Source organism: Schistocerca cancellata, chromosome 3 (assembly GCF_023864275.1).
Source record: "Schistocerca cancellata isolate TAMUIC-IGC-003103 chromosome 3, iqSchCanc2.1, whole genome shotgun sequence".
In the NCBI taxonomy this organism is placed as follows: domain Eukaryota; kingdom Metazoa; phylum Arthropoda; class Insecta; order Orthoptera; family Acrididae; genus Schistocerca; species Schistocerca cancellata.
In genome coordinates this window covers 916201493-916215789 of record NC_064628.1, presented here as the reverse complement: position 1 = coordinate 916215789, position 14297 = coordinate 916201493, and positions in this window count along the sequence as shown.

The window sequence follows — 14297 nt, the reverse complement described above, 5'->3', positions numbered from 1 at the left end:
GACGCTTACTGCCGTCTTCAGGGACAGTTTATACTGGGTTGTAGCTGTGGTGTCACCGCCAGACACCACACTTGCTAGGTGGTAGCTTTAAATCGGCCGCGGTCCATTAGTACATGTCGGACCCGCGTGTCGCCACTGTCAGTAATTGCAGACCGAGCGCCACCACACGGCAGGTCTAGAGAGACGTTCTAGGACTCGCCCCAGTTGTACGACGACTTTGCTAGCGACCACACTGACGAAGCCTTTCTCTCATTTGCCGAGAGATAGTTAGAATAGCCTTCAGCTAAGTCCATGGCTACGACCTAGCAAGGCGCCATTAACCATGTCTAGAGAGAGTCTCACTTGTATCATCAAGAATGCTGCATACAAATGATGGATTAAAGTTAAGTATTCCAGCAGCTACGTACTTTTCTTTATAGCATTCATTACGTATCCTGCTCAGACCTAGCGCCACCTGCGTGAGTTCACGCGTGCATTTCGGTCTCCTCTTGCAACACAGTGTCGGCTCTTCTGCCAACACTACAGTAGCCTACACACGTCTCTTATCAAAACGTTTCTGCACTTTGTGCCACTTAGGTTACTTGGCAAAGTGTTAGCTTCTGTGTGTTGTTAGAACAGTAACAGCTTCTATGTACATACATCAAAAAAATCCTTCCATCACCCCTTGCCTTGCAGAACTTCTGAAGATAGACGTTGACTCTGGATATTGTATCACAGACACAGTCCCCTTGACTATTTAGAGATGTCACTAAACCCGCCCAAAGATGTAAACAACCATGCCTGAGCAGTGCCGATTAGACGGAGAAGGTCCGACAGCCGATCAGTTGCAGTCATTCAACAAGGAAGGAGGTACACAGCTCGTGTTGTCTGTACTTCAACCATACCTAGACAGTGAATATCTGTGAAAGGAAGGGCTCTCATCAAGGGACGTGTCCAGGCATCTCAGAGTGAACCAAAGCGATGTTGTTCGGACATGAAGGATATACAGACAGAGGGGACCTGTCGATGACATGCCTCACTCAGCCCGCCCAAGGGCTACTACTGCAGTGGATTATGGCTCGGAGGAGCCCTGACAGCAACGCCAACATGTTGAACAGTGTGAGATTGTCACTCTGCAGCGGAGTGTACGCTGATATGAAACTTCCTCGCAGATTAAAACTGTGTGCCCGACCGAGACTGGAACTCGGGACCTTTGCCTTTCGCGGGCAACTGCTCTACCATCTGAGCTACCGAAGCACGACTCACGCCCGGTACTCACAGCTTTACTTCTGCCAGTACCTCGTCTCCGCAATATCCTTTCTTTCAGGAGTGCTAGTTCTGCAAGGTTCGCAGGAGAGCTTCTGTAAAGTTTGGAAGGTAGGAGACGAGGTACTGGCAGAAGTAAAGCTGTGAGTACCGGGCGTGAGTCGTGCTTCGGTAGCTCAGATGGTAGAGCACTTGCCCGCGAAAGGCAAAGGTCCCGAGTTCGAGTCTCGGTCGGGCACACAGTTTTAATTTGCCAGGAAGTTTCATATCAGCGCACACTCCGTTGCTGAGTGAAAATCTCATTCTAGAAGCATCCCCCAGGCTGTGGCTAAGCCATGTCTCCGCAATATCCTTTCTTTCAGGAGTGCTAGTTCTGCAAGGTTCGCAGGAGAGCTTCTGTAAAGTTTGGAAGGTAGGAGACGAGGTACTGGCAGAAGTAAAGCTGTGAGTACCGGGTGTGAGTCGTGCTTCGGTAGCTCAGATGGTAGAGCACTTGCCCGCGAAAGGCAAAGGTCCCGAGTTCGAGTCTCGGTCGGGCACACAGTTTTAATCTGCCAGGAAGTTTCATATCAGCGCACACTCCGCTGCTGAGTGAAAATCTCATTCTGGAAACATCCCCCAGGCTGTGGCTAAGCCATGTCTCCGCAATATCCTTTCTTTCAGGACTGCTAGTTCTGCAAGGTTCGCAGGAGAGCTTCTGTAATGTTTGGAAGGTAGGAGACGAGGTACTGGCAGAAGTAAAGCTGTGAGTACCGGGCGGGAGTCGTGCTTCGGTAGCTCAGATGGTAGAGCACTTGCCCGCGAACGGCAAAGGTCCCGAGTTCCAGTCTCGGTCGGGCACACAGTTTTAATCTGCCAGGAAGTTTCATGTTGAACAGTGCTTTTCGTGCAACCGCAGGACGTCATGTTACGACTCAAACTGTGCGCAATAGGGTGCATGATGCGCAACGTTCATGGCGAGATCGATCTTTGCAACCACAACACCATGCAGCGCAGTACAGATGGGCCCATCAACATGCCGAATGGGCCGCTCAGGATTGCCATCACATTCTCCTCACCGATGAGTGTCGCATATGCCTTCAACCAGACAGTCGTCGGTGACGTGTCTGGAGGCAACCCAGTCAGGCTGAACATGTTAGACACACCGTCCCGCGAGTGCAGCAAGTTGGAGGTTCCCTGCTGTTTTGGGATGGCATTACGTTGGCCGTCGTACGCCGCTGGTGGTCACGGGAAGCGCCTTAACGGCTGTACGATACGCGAATGCCATCCTCCGACCGATAGTGCAACCATATCGGCAGCATATTGGCGAGGCATTCGTCTCCATGGACGACAATTCGCACCCCCATCGTGCACATCTTGCAATTGACTCCCTTCAGGGTAACGACATCGATCGACTAGAGTGTCCAGCATATTCTCCAGGCAAGAACCCTATCGAAAATGCCTGGGATAGATTGAAAAGGGCTGTTTATTGACGACGTGACCCACTAACCACTCTGAGGGGTCTACGTTGAATCGCTGTTGAGGAGTGGGACAATCTTTACGAACAGTGCCTTGATGAACTTGTGGACTGTTTGCCACGAACAAATACAGGCATGCATCAATGCAAGAGGATGTGCTACTAGGTATTAGAGGTACTGGTTTCTACAGCAGTCTGGACCACCACCTTTGAAAGCCTCGCTGTATGGTGGTACATCACACAATGTGTCGTTTTCATGAGCAATAAAAAGGGCGGAAATGATGTTTATGATGATCTCGATTCGAATTTTCTGTACAGGTTCTGGAACTCTCGGAACCGAGGTGATGCAAAACTTTTTTTGTTGTGTGTAAAAACGAAAAAGATGCAATAGCATAGCCTTGCACTCCTTTGGAATGAATAAATTCTACTGCTTCACTCAGCGACCAAGCAGTCCATAGCATTTGTAACTGTAACTAATTGTATTAATTTTTAGATGCCTGAGAACAGTTATGCCAGAGACAATAATGAAATGTTAGTTGGTGAACATAGTGATTTTCTCCGTAAAAATACATGTAATAAAAATATGAAGAAATATCCAAACAAGACAAAGCCTCCAGCAACGAAATGTAAATAGAACTTCCCCACCCGTGTCAGGGATACAACACTGAAGAAATAACCCGTTCTGTCATAACTCTCCTGTGAAATGACCACAGGTCCTTCAAAATACAACACTGTCTACCCTGATATGAACGCTCCAAGACATCAAAAAGAGGCATCAAGAAAGAACTATCCATTTCGGGTGGAAATCGACAGGTGCAATGTACATGTACAGAAAACAAAATTTTATTACAGTTTAAGAAAAATTGGGTAACTTACTCAAGAGAAAGAGCTTCACAATTTCAGCAAGTCAACAATACGTTGCTCCTTGTCTGGCCCTTATGCAAACAGCTAGTCGGCTTGGGAGTGATTGATGCAGTTGATGGATACACGCCCCCCCCCCCCCCCCCCCCACCGGAAGGATTCGTCCAATTGGCGCCTTAGGTCGCCAAAATCCTGAGCTGGCTGGATGGTCTTGCCCCCCCCCCCCCCCCCCAATGCGCCAAACATCCTGAATTTTTGAGAGATCCTGCTACCTCGCAGACCCAGATAGGGTTTCGCCAGCAAGAAGGTAAACAGTAGAAACTATCACCGTGTACGGGCAGGCATTACCTTGCCGAAATACACTCCTGGAAATTGAAATAAGAACACCGTGAATTCATTGTCCCAGGAAGGGGAAACTTTATTGACACATTCCTGGGGTCAGATACATCACATGATCACACTGACAGAACCACAGGCACATAGACACAGGTAACAGAGCATGCACAATGTCGGCACTAGTACAGTGTATATCCACCTTTCGCAGCAATGCAGGCTGCTATTCTCCCATGGAGACGATCGTAGAGATGCTGGATGTAGTCCTGTGGAACGGCTTGCCATGCCATTTCCACCTGGCGCCTCTGTTGGACCAGCGTTCGTGCTGGACGTGCAGACCGCGTGAGACGACGCTTCATCCAGTCCCAAACATGCTCAATGGGGGACAGATCCGGAGATCTTGCTGGCCAGGGTAGTTGACTTACACCTTCTAGAGCACGTTGGGTGGCACGGGATACATGCGGACGTGCATTGTCCTGTTGGAACAGCAAGTTCCCTTGCCAGTCTAGGAATGGTAGAACGATGGGTTCGATGACGGTTTGGATGTACCGTGCACTATTAAGTTTCCCCTCGACGATCACCAGTGGTGTACGGCCAGTGTAGGAGATCGCTCCCCACATCATGATGTCGGGTGGCCCTGTGTGCCTCGGTCGTATGCAGTCCTGATTGTGGCGCTCACCTGCACGGCGCCAAACACGCATACGACCATCATTGGCACCAAGGCAGAAGCGACTCTCATCGCTGAAGACGACACGTCTCCATTCGTCCCTCCATTCACGCCTGTCGCGACACCACTGGAGGTGGGCTGCACGATGTTGGGGCGTGAGCGGAAGACGGCCTAACGGTGTGCGGGACCGTAGCCCAGCTTCATGGAGACGGTTGCGAATGGTCCTCGCCGATACCCCAGGAGCAACAGTGTCCCTAATTTGCTGGGAAGTGGCGGTGCGGTCCCCTACGGCACTGCGTAGGATCCTACGGTCTTGGCGTGCATCCGTGCGTCGCTGCGGTCCGGTCCCAGGTCGACGGGCACGTGCACCTTCCGCCGACCACTGGCGACAACATCGATGTACTGTGGAGACCTCACGCCCCACGTGTTGAGCAATTGGGCGGTACGTCCACCCGGCCTCCCGCATGCCCACTATACGCCCTCGCTCAAAGTCCGTCAACTGCACATACGGTTCACGTCCACGCTGTCGCGGCATGCTACCAGTGTTAAAGACTGCGATGGAGCTCCGTATGCCACGGCAAACTGGCTGACACTGACGGCGGCGGTGCACAAATGCTGCGCAGCTAGCGCCATTCGACGACCAACACCGCGGTTCCTGGTGTGTCCGCTGTGCCGTGCGTGTGATCATTGCTTGTACAGCCCTCTCGCGGTGTCAATGTGTTCTTTTTTCCATTTCCAGGAGTGTATAAACGCAGGATGGCTTGGCATGAAGGGAAACAAAAGGGACCGTAGTATATCTTCGATGTAGCGGTGTACTGTAAGTGTGCCGCGAATAATAACCAAAGGAACCTGCTATGAAATAAATTGTCACCCCAGACCATGACTCGTAGTTGTCAGCGCTGCATGGGTCACCTCTGGACAAGTCTTCATACAATGGAGTAGAATTAACTTCAGTAATGAGTCCCACTTCGAAATAAACACTGATGACCAGCAAAGACGTGAGCAATCGTCAGAGAGGCACTCCGAGCATAAGATTCGTCATTATCATTGGTCTGTCGTACAACTAATGCTCCAGTAACGTCAAGGACCATTAATAGGCGGCTCGCAGAAAGGGGTCTGAGATCATGGCACCCCTCGTGCCAGCTACCATCGACCTCTGGACAGGGACAAGTTCGTTTGCAGTGGTCTCGCTACCATTCGGCCTGGAATCTCATTAACTGCCACAAAATTATCTACGGTGATGAATCCCGTTTTGAAATGAGCTCGGATGACCAGCGAAGGCGACTCACTCTCTATTGCCATACTGCCTGATAACTAGGAGTGATGGTCTGGGTGCCATTTCCTTTCATAGCAGCAGTCCTTGATTTTTCCTCCACGGTACCGTTACAGAGCAACGGTACATTGACGATATTCTGTGCCTTGTTTTGTTGGCCCTAATGGCAAGGCATCCTCGGCTTACGTTTCATCAATTCGCGCTCGCAGATGATGAGAGTTTCAACTGCTAGTTCTCGTGCATGCCAAATACTACGATCACCAACATTGCTGGAATGTTTGGGGCTCTCAAGCCACCTCAGGATTTTGGCGATCCAACACGCCAATTGGACAGAGTTTGGCACGATATTCCTGAGGAGTACATCCAACAACTCCATCAATCAATGCCGAGCCGAATAATTCCTTGCATAAGCGCCAGAGGTGGACCAATGCTTCATCGGCTCTTCCAATTTGTGAAGCTCTTGCTCTTGAATGAATCGTCCATTTTTTTCTCAAACTACAGGGTGATTCAAAAAGAATACCACAACTTTAGGAATTTAAAACTCTGCAACGACAGAGCTAAGCACTATCTGTCGGCGAATTAAGGGAGCTATAAAGTTTCATTTAGTTGTACATTTGTTCGCTTGAGGCGCTGTTGACTAGGCGTCAGAGTCAGTTGATGCTAAGATGGCGACCGCTCAACAGAAAGCTTTTTGTGTTATTGAGTATGGCAGAAGTGAATCGACGACAGTTGTTCAGCGTGCATTTCGAACAAAGTATGGTGTTAAACCTCCTGATAGGTGGTGTATTAAACTTTGGTATAAACAGTTTACAGAGAATGGGTGTTTGTGCAAAGGGAAAAGTTCTGGACGGCCGAGAACGAGTGATGAAAATGTAGCACGCATCTAGCAAGCATTTGTTCGCAGCCCAGGAAAATCGACTCGCAGAGTTAGCAGAGCTGCAAATTCCACAATTAACTGTATGGAGAGTCCTACGAAAAAGGTTAGTTATGAAACCTTATCGTCTGAAATTGGTTCAAGCACTGTCTGCAGCTGATAAGATTGAAAGAATCGATTTCTGTGCCTCCAAGAAGCCCTGATCTTACCCCCTGCGATTTTTTCTTATGGGGGTATGTTAAGGATATGGTGTTTCGGCCACCTCTCCCAGCCACCATTGATGATTTGAAACGAGAAATAACAGCAGCTATCCAAACTGTTAGCCTGATATGCTACAGAGAGTGTGGAACGAGTTGGAGTATCGGGTTGATATTGCTCGAGTGTCTGGAGGGGGCCATATTGAACATCTCTGAACTTGTTTTTGAGTGAAAAAAAAAACCTTTTTAAATACTCTTTGTAATGACGTATAACAGAAGGTTATATTATGATTCTTTCATTAAATGTACATTTTTAAAGTTGTGGTATTCTTTTTGAATCACCCTGTGTAATCGATTTTTTGTCTGTACATGTCCATCACATCTACAAATTTCCGTCTCATTGGGTTTATTCCACGCGGAGGCCACAGCCATTTCTCATTTCCGTGCCTATATATTCTTGTTTAACTCAATGTCCCATCGTATTCTGCACAGCATCTTCCATCTTTCGAATGGTTAACTAACTTTTCGTCAGAGCCACCCTTCTGGATTTTTTGGTCGTAACACCTCGCAAAATGGTTCTATCTAGTTCTGTATACAATTTACGCTGTGCGACTAGTTTGAAATGACGCATCTAGTACTGCCGAGCTCGAGGTCGCGGGAGTAAAATAATAAGAATAACAAATGCTGGCGTTTGAAAAGTGGACGGTCTGGGTACCTTTGGCGTGACGAGGAGCGTGCGGACGAGTTCGAGGTCGGCAAGTGGAGTTACGGAACGCCCGCGTGCATTCAGTTTCCGTTCGTCACGTGTGGTACACGGGACCGGCGACTAGCCCAGTCGTGTTTGCATAGGCCGCTTGCTGGCAGCAGAAGCCCCCGCTGTTAGCGGGTCTGGGTCAGGGACGACCACCGGCACCGCAGCCGTCTGTAGCCGAGGATGGCCGAGCGGAGGCGGGCGGCGTAACACAAAACCGTTGCAGCCTCTGCGCTCCCGAACAGGTTCTCTCGTCTGACGTGCAGTTATCGTAGAGTGATCAGAGCGCAGAGACAGCAGCGCGTCTGCCAGGCTATCACCTACTCGACTGCTATTTTATCCGTGTGCTGTTGTAGGGCAGCACAAGTTTTATTTTCACCTTTGCTTTCTGTGCTGCAACATTACATCATATCGGTATCACCTCCAACAGCAAATACACGGGGTGGGGGGGGCTCAAAGCTATGGAAACACCTAAAACACAATACTTTATCATACCTAACATGTTGCACCAAAAACGGCTCCCAGTCGTCTCGGAAAAGATAAATATAAATTACAGGCGAATTTTGCACAGAATGAGGTACACAAAAGGCAATATATCGTTATTTGTGCTTAAAAAAATTATTTACAGAATAATACTCATGTGACGCTGCCATTTTATAAAATTATTGCTTGAAACCAACATCTCCCAGGTGGCGACCATTTCAAGCGATCCGCTTCTCAATCCGCCCTCGGAATTTGGCTTCCATTCTCTCCAGTCTGAACAACTTCGACACGAATTGTTTTCTTCAGTTCTTCAAGGTACGAGGTTTATGCTCGTATACACATGACTTGAGGTAACCCCACGTCCCCACGAAAAGCTGTCGTACATGGCTGGGGAAACGAAGAGGCCAACTAATGTCACCAAACCAGGAAATGGTGCGACCCCGAGAACCAGTTCGAATAGCTTCCGCTAACTTGCTTCATAGTTCAGGTAGGAAGAATTCAGTGATCATCCGTCTGTAACGTTCCACGGTTACAGCTACCGTGTTCCCCTTACAGTCTTCCAAAAGTATGGACCAATGACATCTGTAGCGCTTATGGCAAAGTAAATAGCTTGTAATGGTCTCTCATGAATTAGTTTTGGATTTTCACTGGCCTAATAACGACAGTTCTGCTGATTTACCATGCTGTTCGAATGAAAATGAGTTTCATCACGCCTAAATTAAGTAATGTTCCTAGTTTGCTCAAGTATGACCTGCACTTCTCGAGCAAAACTTAGCCGCTGCACATAATCTCTAACGTTCACGTGTTGCACCAAGGTAATTCTGTAGGGACGAAATCCTAAATCATTATGCAAAATACGCCTTACTGAACGAATATTGAGATGCACTTCAGCAGAATGTCGCTTAGCTGATCGATCACGACTGCAGAGTATGGCTTGCCGAACTCTTTCAACCGCTTCTGCAGTGCGTGCTGAGGAGCCCCTGGCGGTTTTCTATTCATCACTGTTCCTCGTAAGCGAAATGATTCAGCCCAACGCAGAATGGTGTTACGAGTGGGCGACTGAAGCGAGGAAACTGAACTGCAACTATGAACTTATTATTATGCACAAAACTCTCGTAAGCAAGCACACGATGTTGCACAGTCGGCCGGCAGTTGTGGCCCAGCGGTTCTAAGCATTTCAGTTTGGAACCGCGCCACCGCATGGATGTGTGTGATGTCCTTAGGTTAGTTAGGTTTAAGTAGTTCCGAGACCTAGGGGGCTGATAATCTCAGATGTTAAGTCCTATAGTGCTCAGAGCCATTTGAACCATTTGTTGCACAGTCTCCACGACTCCATGACCTCGACTACACAAAATACACTCCTGGAAATGGAAAAAAGAACACATTGACACCGGTGTGTCAGACCCACCATACTTGCTCCGGACACTGCGAGAGGGCTGTACAAGCAATGATCATACGCACGGCACAGCGGACACACCAGGAACCGCGGTGTTGGCCGTCGAATGGCGCTAGCTGCGCAGCATTTGTGCACCGCCGCCGTCAGTGTCAGCCAGTTTGCCGTGGCATACGGAGCTCCATCGCAGTCTTTAACACTGGTAGCATGCCGCGACAGCGTGGACGTGAACCGTATGTGCAGTTGACGGACTTTGAGCGAGGGCGTATAGTGGGCATGCGGGAGGCCGGGTGGACGTACCGCCGAATTGCTCAACACGTGGGGCGTGAGGTCTCCACAGTACATCGATGTTGTCGCCAGTGGTCGGCGGAAGGTGCACGTGCCCGTCGACCTGGGACCGGACCGCAGCCACGCACGGATGCACGCCAAGACCGTAGGATCCTACGCAGTGCCGTAGGGGACCGCACCGCCACTTCCCAGCAAATTAGGGACACTGTTGCTCCTGGGGTATCGGCGAGGACCATTCGCAACCGTCTCCATGAAGCTGGGCTACGGTCCCGCACACCGTTAGGTCGTCTTCCGCTCACGCCCCAACATCGTGCAGCCCGCCTCCAGTGGTGTCGCGACAGGCGTGAATGGAGGGACGAATGGAGACGTGTCGTCTTCAGCGCTGAGAGTCGCTTCTGCCTTGGTGCCAATGATGGTCGTATGCGTGTTTGGCGCCGTGCAGGTGAGCGCCACAATCAGGACTGCATACGACCGAGGCACACAGGGCCAACACCCGGCATCATGGTGTGGGGAGCGATCTCCTACACTGGCCGTACACCACTGGTGATCGTCGAGGGGACACTGAATAGTGCACGGTACATCCAAACCGTCATCGTACCCATCGTTCTACCATTCCTAGACCGGCAAGGGAACTTGCTGTTCCAACAGGACAATGCACGTCCGCATGTATCCCGTGCCACCCAACGTGCTCTAGAAGGTGTAAGTCAACTACTCTGGCCAGCAAGATCTCCGGATCTGTCCCCCATTGAGCATGTTTGGGACTGGATGAAGCGTCGTCTCACGCGGTCTGCACGTCCAGCACGAACGCTGGTCCAACTGAGGCGCCAGGTGGAAATGGCATGGCAAGCCGTTCCACAGGACTACATCCAGCATCTCTACGATCGTCTCCATGGGAGAATAGCAGCCTGCATTGCTGCGAAAGGTGGATATACACTGTACTAGTGCCGACATTGTGCATGCTCTGTTGCCTGTGTCTATGTGCCTGTGGTTCTGTCAGTGTGATCATGTGATGTATCTGACCCCAGGAATGTGTCAATAGGGTTTCCCCTTCCTGGGACAATGAATTCACGGTGTTCTTATTTCAATTTCCAGGAGTGTAGACACATCAGTCTCCACCCCCCCCCCTCCTTACTCTTATTACTTGAGTCTAAATACTATATGTTCTAAAAACTTCCGTCCTTTCCACCTCACCCTGTACTAGTATTCTTGCAACATAACGCCAAGTTAAAGATACGTAAAGAGGTGTGAGTTTTTACTCTCAGACAACTTTTGCGAATAATAAGTGTCGTGTTCGCAGCGCCGAAAGCACTCCGGCAGTGTATGAGAGGAGGGGTGGGGTGGACGAAGTTCACCCTTAACGTCTCAGATGCGGTCTCACAGACCGTAACATTTATTGTTATTCCATTGCTAGCGGATAGGATTGGAGTAGGATATTACAGCCATCTCGAGTTGTCCTACCCAGAAGCTGCCATAGTTTCCTTTGTCAGCATTCACTTGAATGTGACGTGGACCCATACTGCTACTGCTTTTATACTATTACTGCTTCCTTCATGCTCTGAGACCGCATCTGCAACTTTGCGTTATGAACTCAGTAGCCATATCTTGGTATGCTGACTTTGAGGACACTGTTTTAAAATGATTTGAGGGCAGTTTACGAAGTGATGTTGGATTAGATAGTTACAACGAAATTAGAAGTGGACATAATTCAGAATAGGGACAGTGCGAAAGTGAAGACAAATTTGTTCTGCCACCTGTGAATTTATAAAAGAAACAGGTGGCCAATGTGATGACAGCTATAAGCATATTTAGTTGAAACAAAAACCGCTGGTCGTCGAAGCTTCTTCTCGTGATTGCCAATGGCATTATTTATCGGCTTTTTGGATGTAAGTTGGGGGAATATGCTTGTCCTTCACAATTCATGCAAAGATGGCACTCAGTTGAGCCGCTTTAAATTTTTAAGGGAACTGCAAAGTAGTGACACAACAGATAAAAAGTGAGTCCACAACTATCACATACCGTGTGAACTTCGTGTATGCCTTCACTGCTTTTGGGTGCAGCAGAACAAAGAGTAAAAGTCGTTGGATTGGAAAAACGCAGAACATGCTGCACCTGTGACCCAGAAAAGAAGAGAAATAAACGTTATATTTGCCATTGTTGCAAGAAGTCAATCTAATTTGATTTTTTGACAGAAGTTTCCAGCGAGTGCAAAGATAACCTCTGAGAAGGAAACTAAGAGCCTGGCAACTAAGAGTGTAGTTTTCATTGTTTTGAATATTTTATGGTTTTTTTAATGTTTTTATTGTTACATGCATATTAAACAATAACAAATATAGCGAAAGGTAAAATTTACATTGCATGGATTTGATTTCTCATACCATTAACATTATCATGTAATATTATGTTCATTTTGTGCAGGCTTGTCTTTAAATGTATTCTTTTCGTAAAAATAAACTTTCAGATTTATACGGATATATTTTTGGTGTGTAAACTTTTACATAAGAATCTGTGTCGCATATTTGTGCCGTATTTCACAATTAGTACGCTAACACATCTTGGTAATAATTTTGCCGTACTCATGCGCACATTTAATAAAAGTACCTACGAAATTGAGAGTTTTGAGTCATAATACGTGGACGTGGCATGTTTATGAGTGAAGAAAGCGCCAGGTTTACCTCCTAAGCCGGCCGGGGTGGTCGAGATGTTCTAGGAGCGTCAGTCTGGAACGACGCGACCGCTACAGTCGCAGGGTCGAATCCCGCCTCTGGCGTGGATGTGTGTGATGTCCTTAGGTTAGTTAGGTTTAAGTTCTAAGTTCTAGGGGACTGATGACCTCAGAAGTTAATTCCCATAGTGCTCAGAGCCATTTGAACCATTTTTACCTCCTAAACGAACAGCACGGGAAGTTAGCCTACTTCGAACAATGCTGCGCAGCAGATAACATGTGTAAGCGTCACAGACACATTGTACATAATTAACAAACGAAAATAAAAGAATCACTGTACACAGTCGATCCCATTTTACTACAAATAACCAAATAGCATACTAACTCTCTACGCTGCACTGAGCGCGTCTATAAAAGTCTTGGGATAGTTCGCGACGGTTGAGGCTACTGTCGCTATCTATCGAATTGTGAGTGAATGTCAGCGATGAGTCGACAAAAAGAGTATTGAAGAAACCTACCTGTAAGTCGACTCAGCACGAAGCTGTGATTTTAATTAGTTTGCACGATTAAAGACCATCTTTATACAAAGTACAGTTTCTGGAGTACAGGAACCGAGATAAGAAGCACAGTTTTTTCGCAGTAATGACTCAGTTTTTAACACCTCAACGGATGAAATTTACCAGAAGATCTTCAATTCAAGGAACTATGTAAAGTAGTTTTTTAAGATAGCTCATTTAACATAGAGAGACAAGTGAGATCATATTTGAAAGTAATCGTTGTGTAACTCGAAAAATAGCCATTTAACTTAATGTAATACAGCTGTTTCTATATTCCTTGACGTGTTATTAACTGACTGTACGAGTATTATTGTATTATATGTTGAATAAACGACGTTCAAGAATTTACCAGTGGTTCTGTAAGTCACTACAAGTAGAACGTCCAAATATATATATATATATAGAAACGCTTTATTTACGACGTATCTGTACCATTTGGCTTTTGAGAGTCTAAGGATATCAAGATGAAAGTGATTCAGTGTTATTACACGCCAATTATTACATTACCAAATATTAAAGAGAATAAACGCAGCTGAAGCTAGAAATATGTCTCGCATACAGCCTGTGTTTTACACTAATGGATTTACGCAGGACAGTATCTAGATTAGTTATTTCTGCTACAACTATAAAGTATTTTTCCCACCTCCGTCGCTGTCATTCTCGTCAAATTTCGATATTGTTGTGGATTTTGCATTACAAGCTCTCCAATGAGATTCTTGCATGCCCCAAACTCATCCCGCCACCTAACCCGTTCTCTTATCCAACACGGTCATTTAGTTATATTTTTTTTCGCTAAACGTATTAAAAGTGCAGCAGCAGCTGACGTTCTTCCATCGGAACCTCTTCCTTCCTGCCTAGAACTAAGACAGAACAACCTCAAACAGAGTGATCTCTCAGCGCTCACACTCTCACCCAGATGTGTGTAAACGCTTCCATCATCTGCTCTCTCGATAGACTGTCGCGCTTACAGAAGGTTCTCGCTAGCAACCACCAGACAGTAAGTATCAGGGAAAATTAGCTCCTAGTGAAACCAACAGTGCGAGTACGATCTGAGAGTATCAAACTGTCTGACAGCAGTCTCACGTGTATCCTAACCTAAAGACGATGGTGATGGACAGCGATCATGCACTCTTCCCTCCAAATTAGACCGCAAAGGCTCAATAATATTCAGATCGGGTGGTTGTGTTGGCCACGGGAGATGAAATAATTAGTCCTAGTGCTCGAAAAGCTAGTCCCTGATGATGCCAGCCGTGTGGA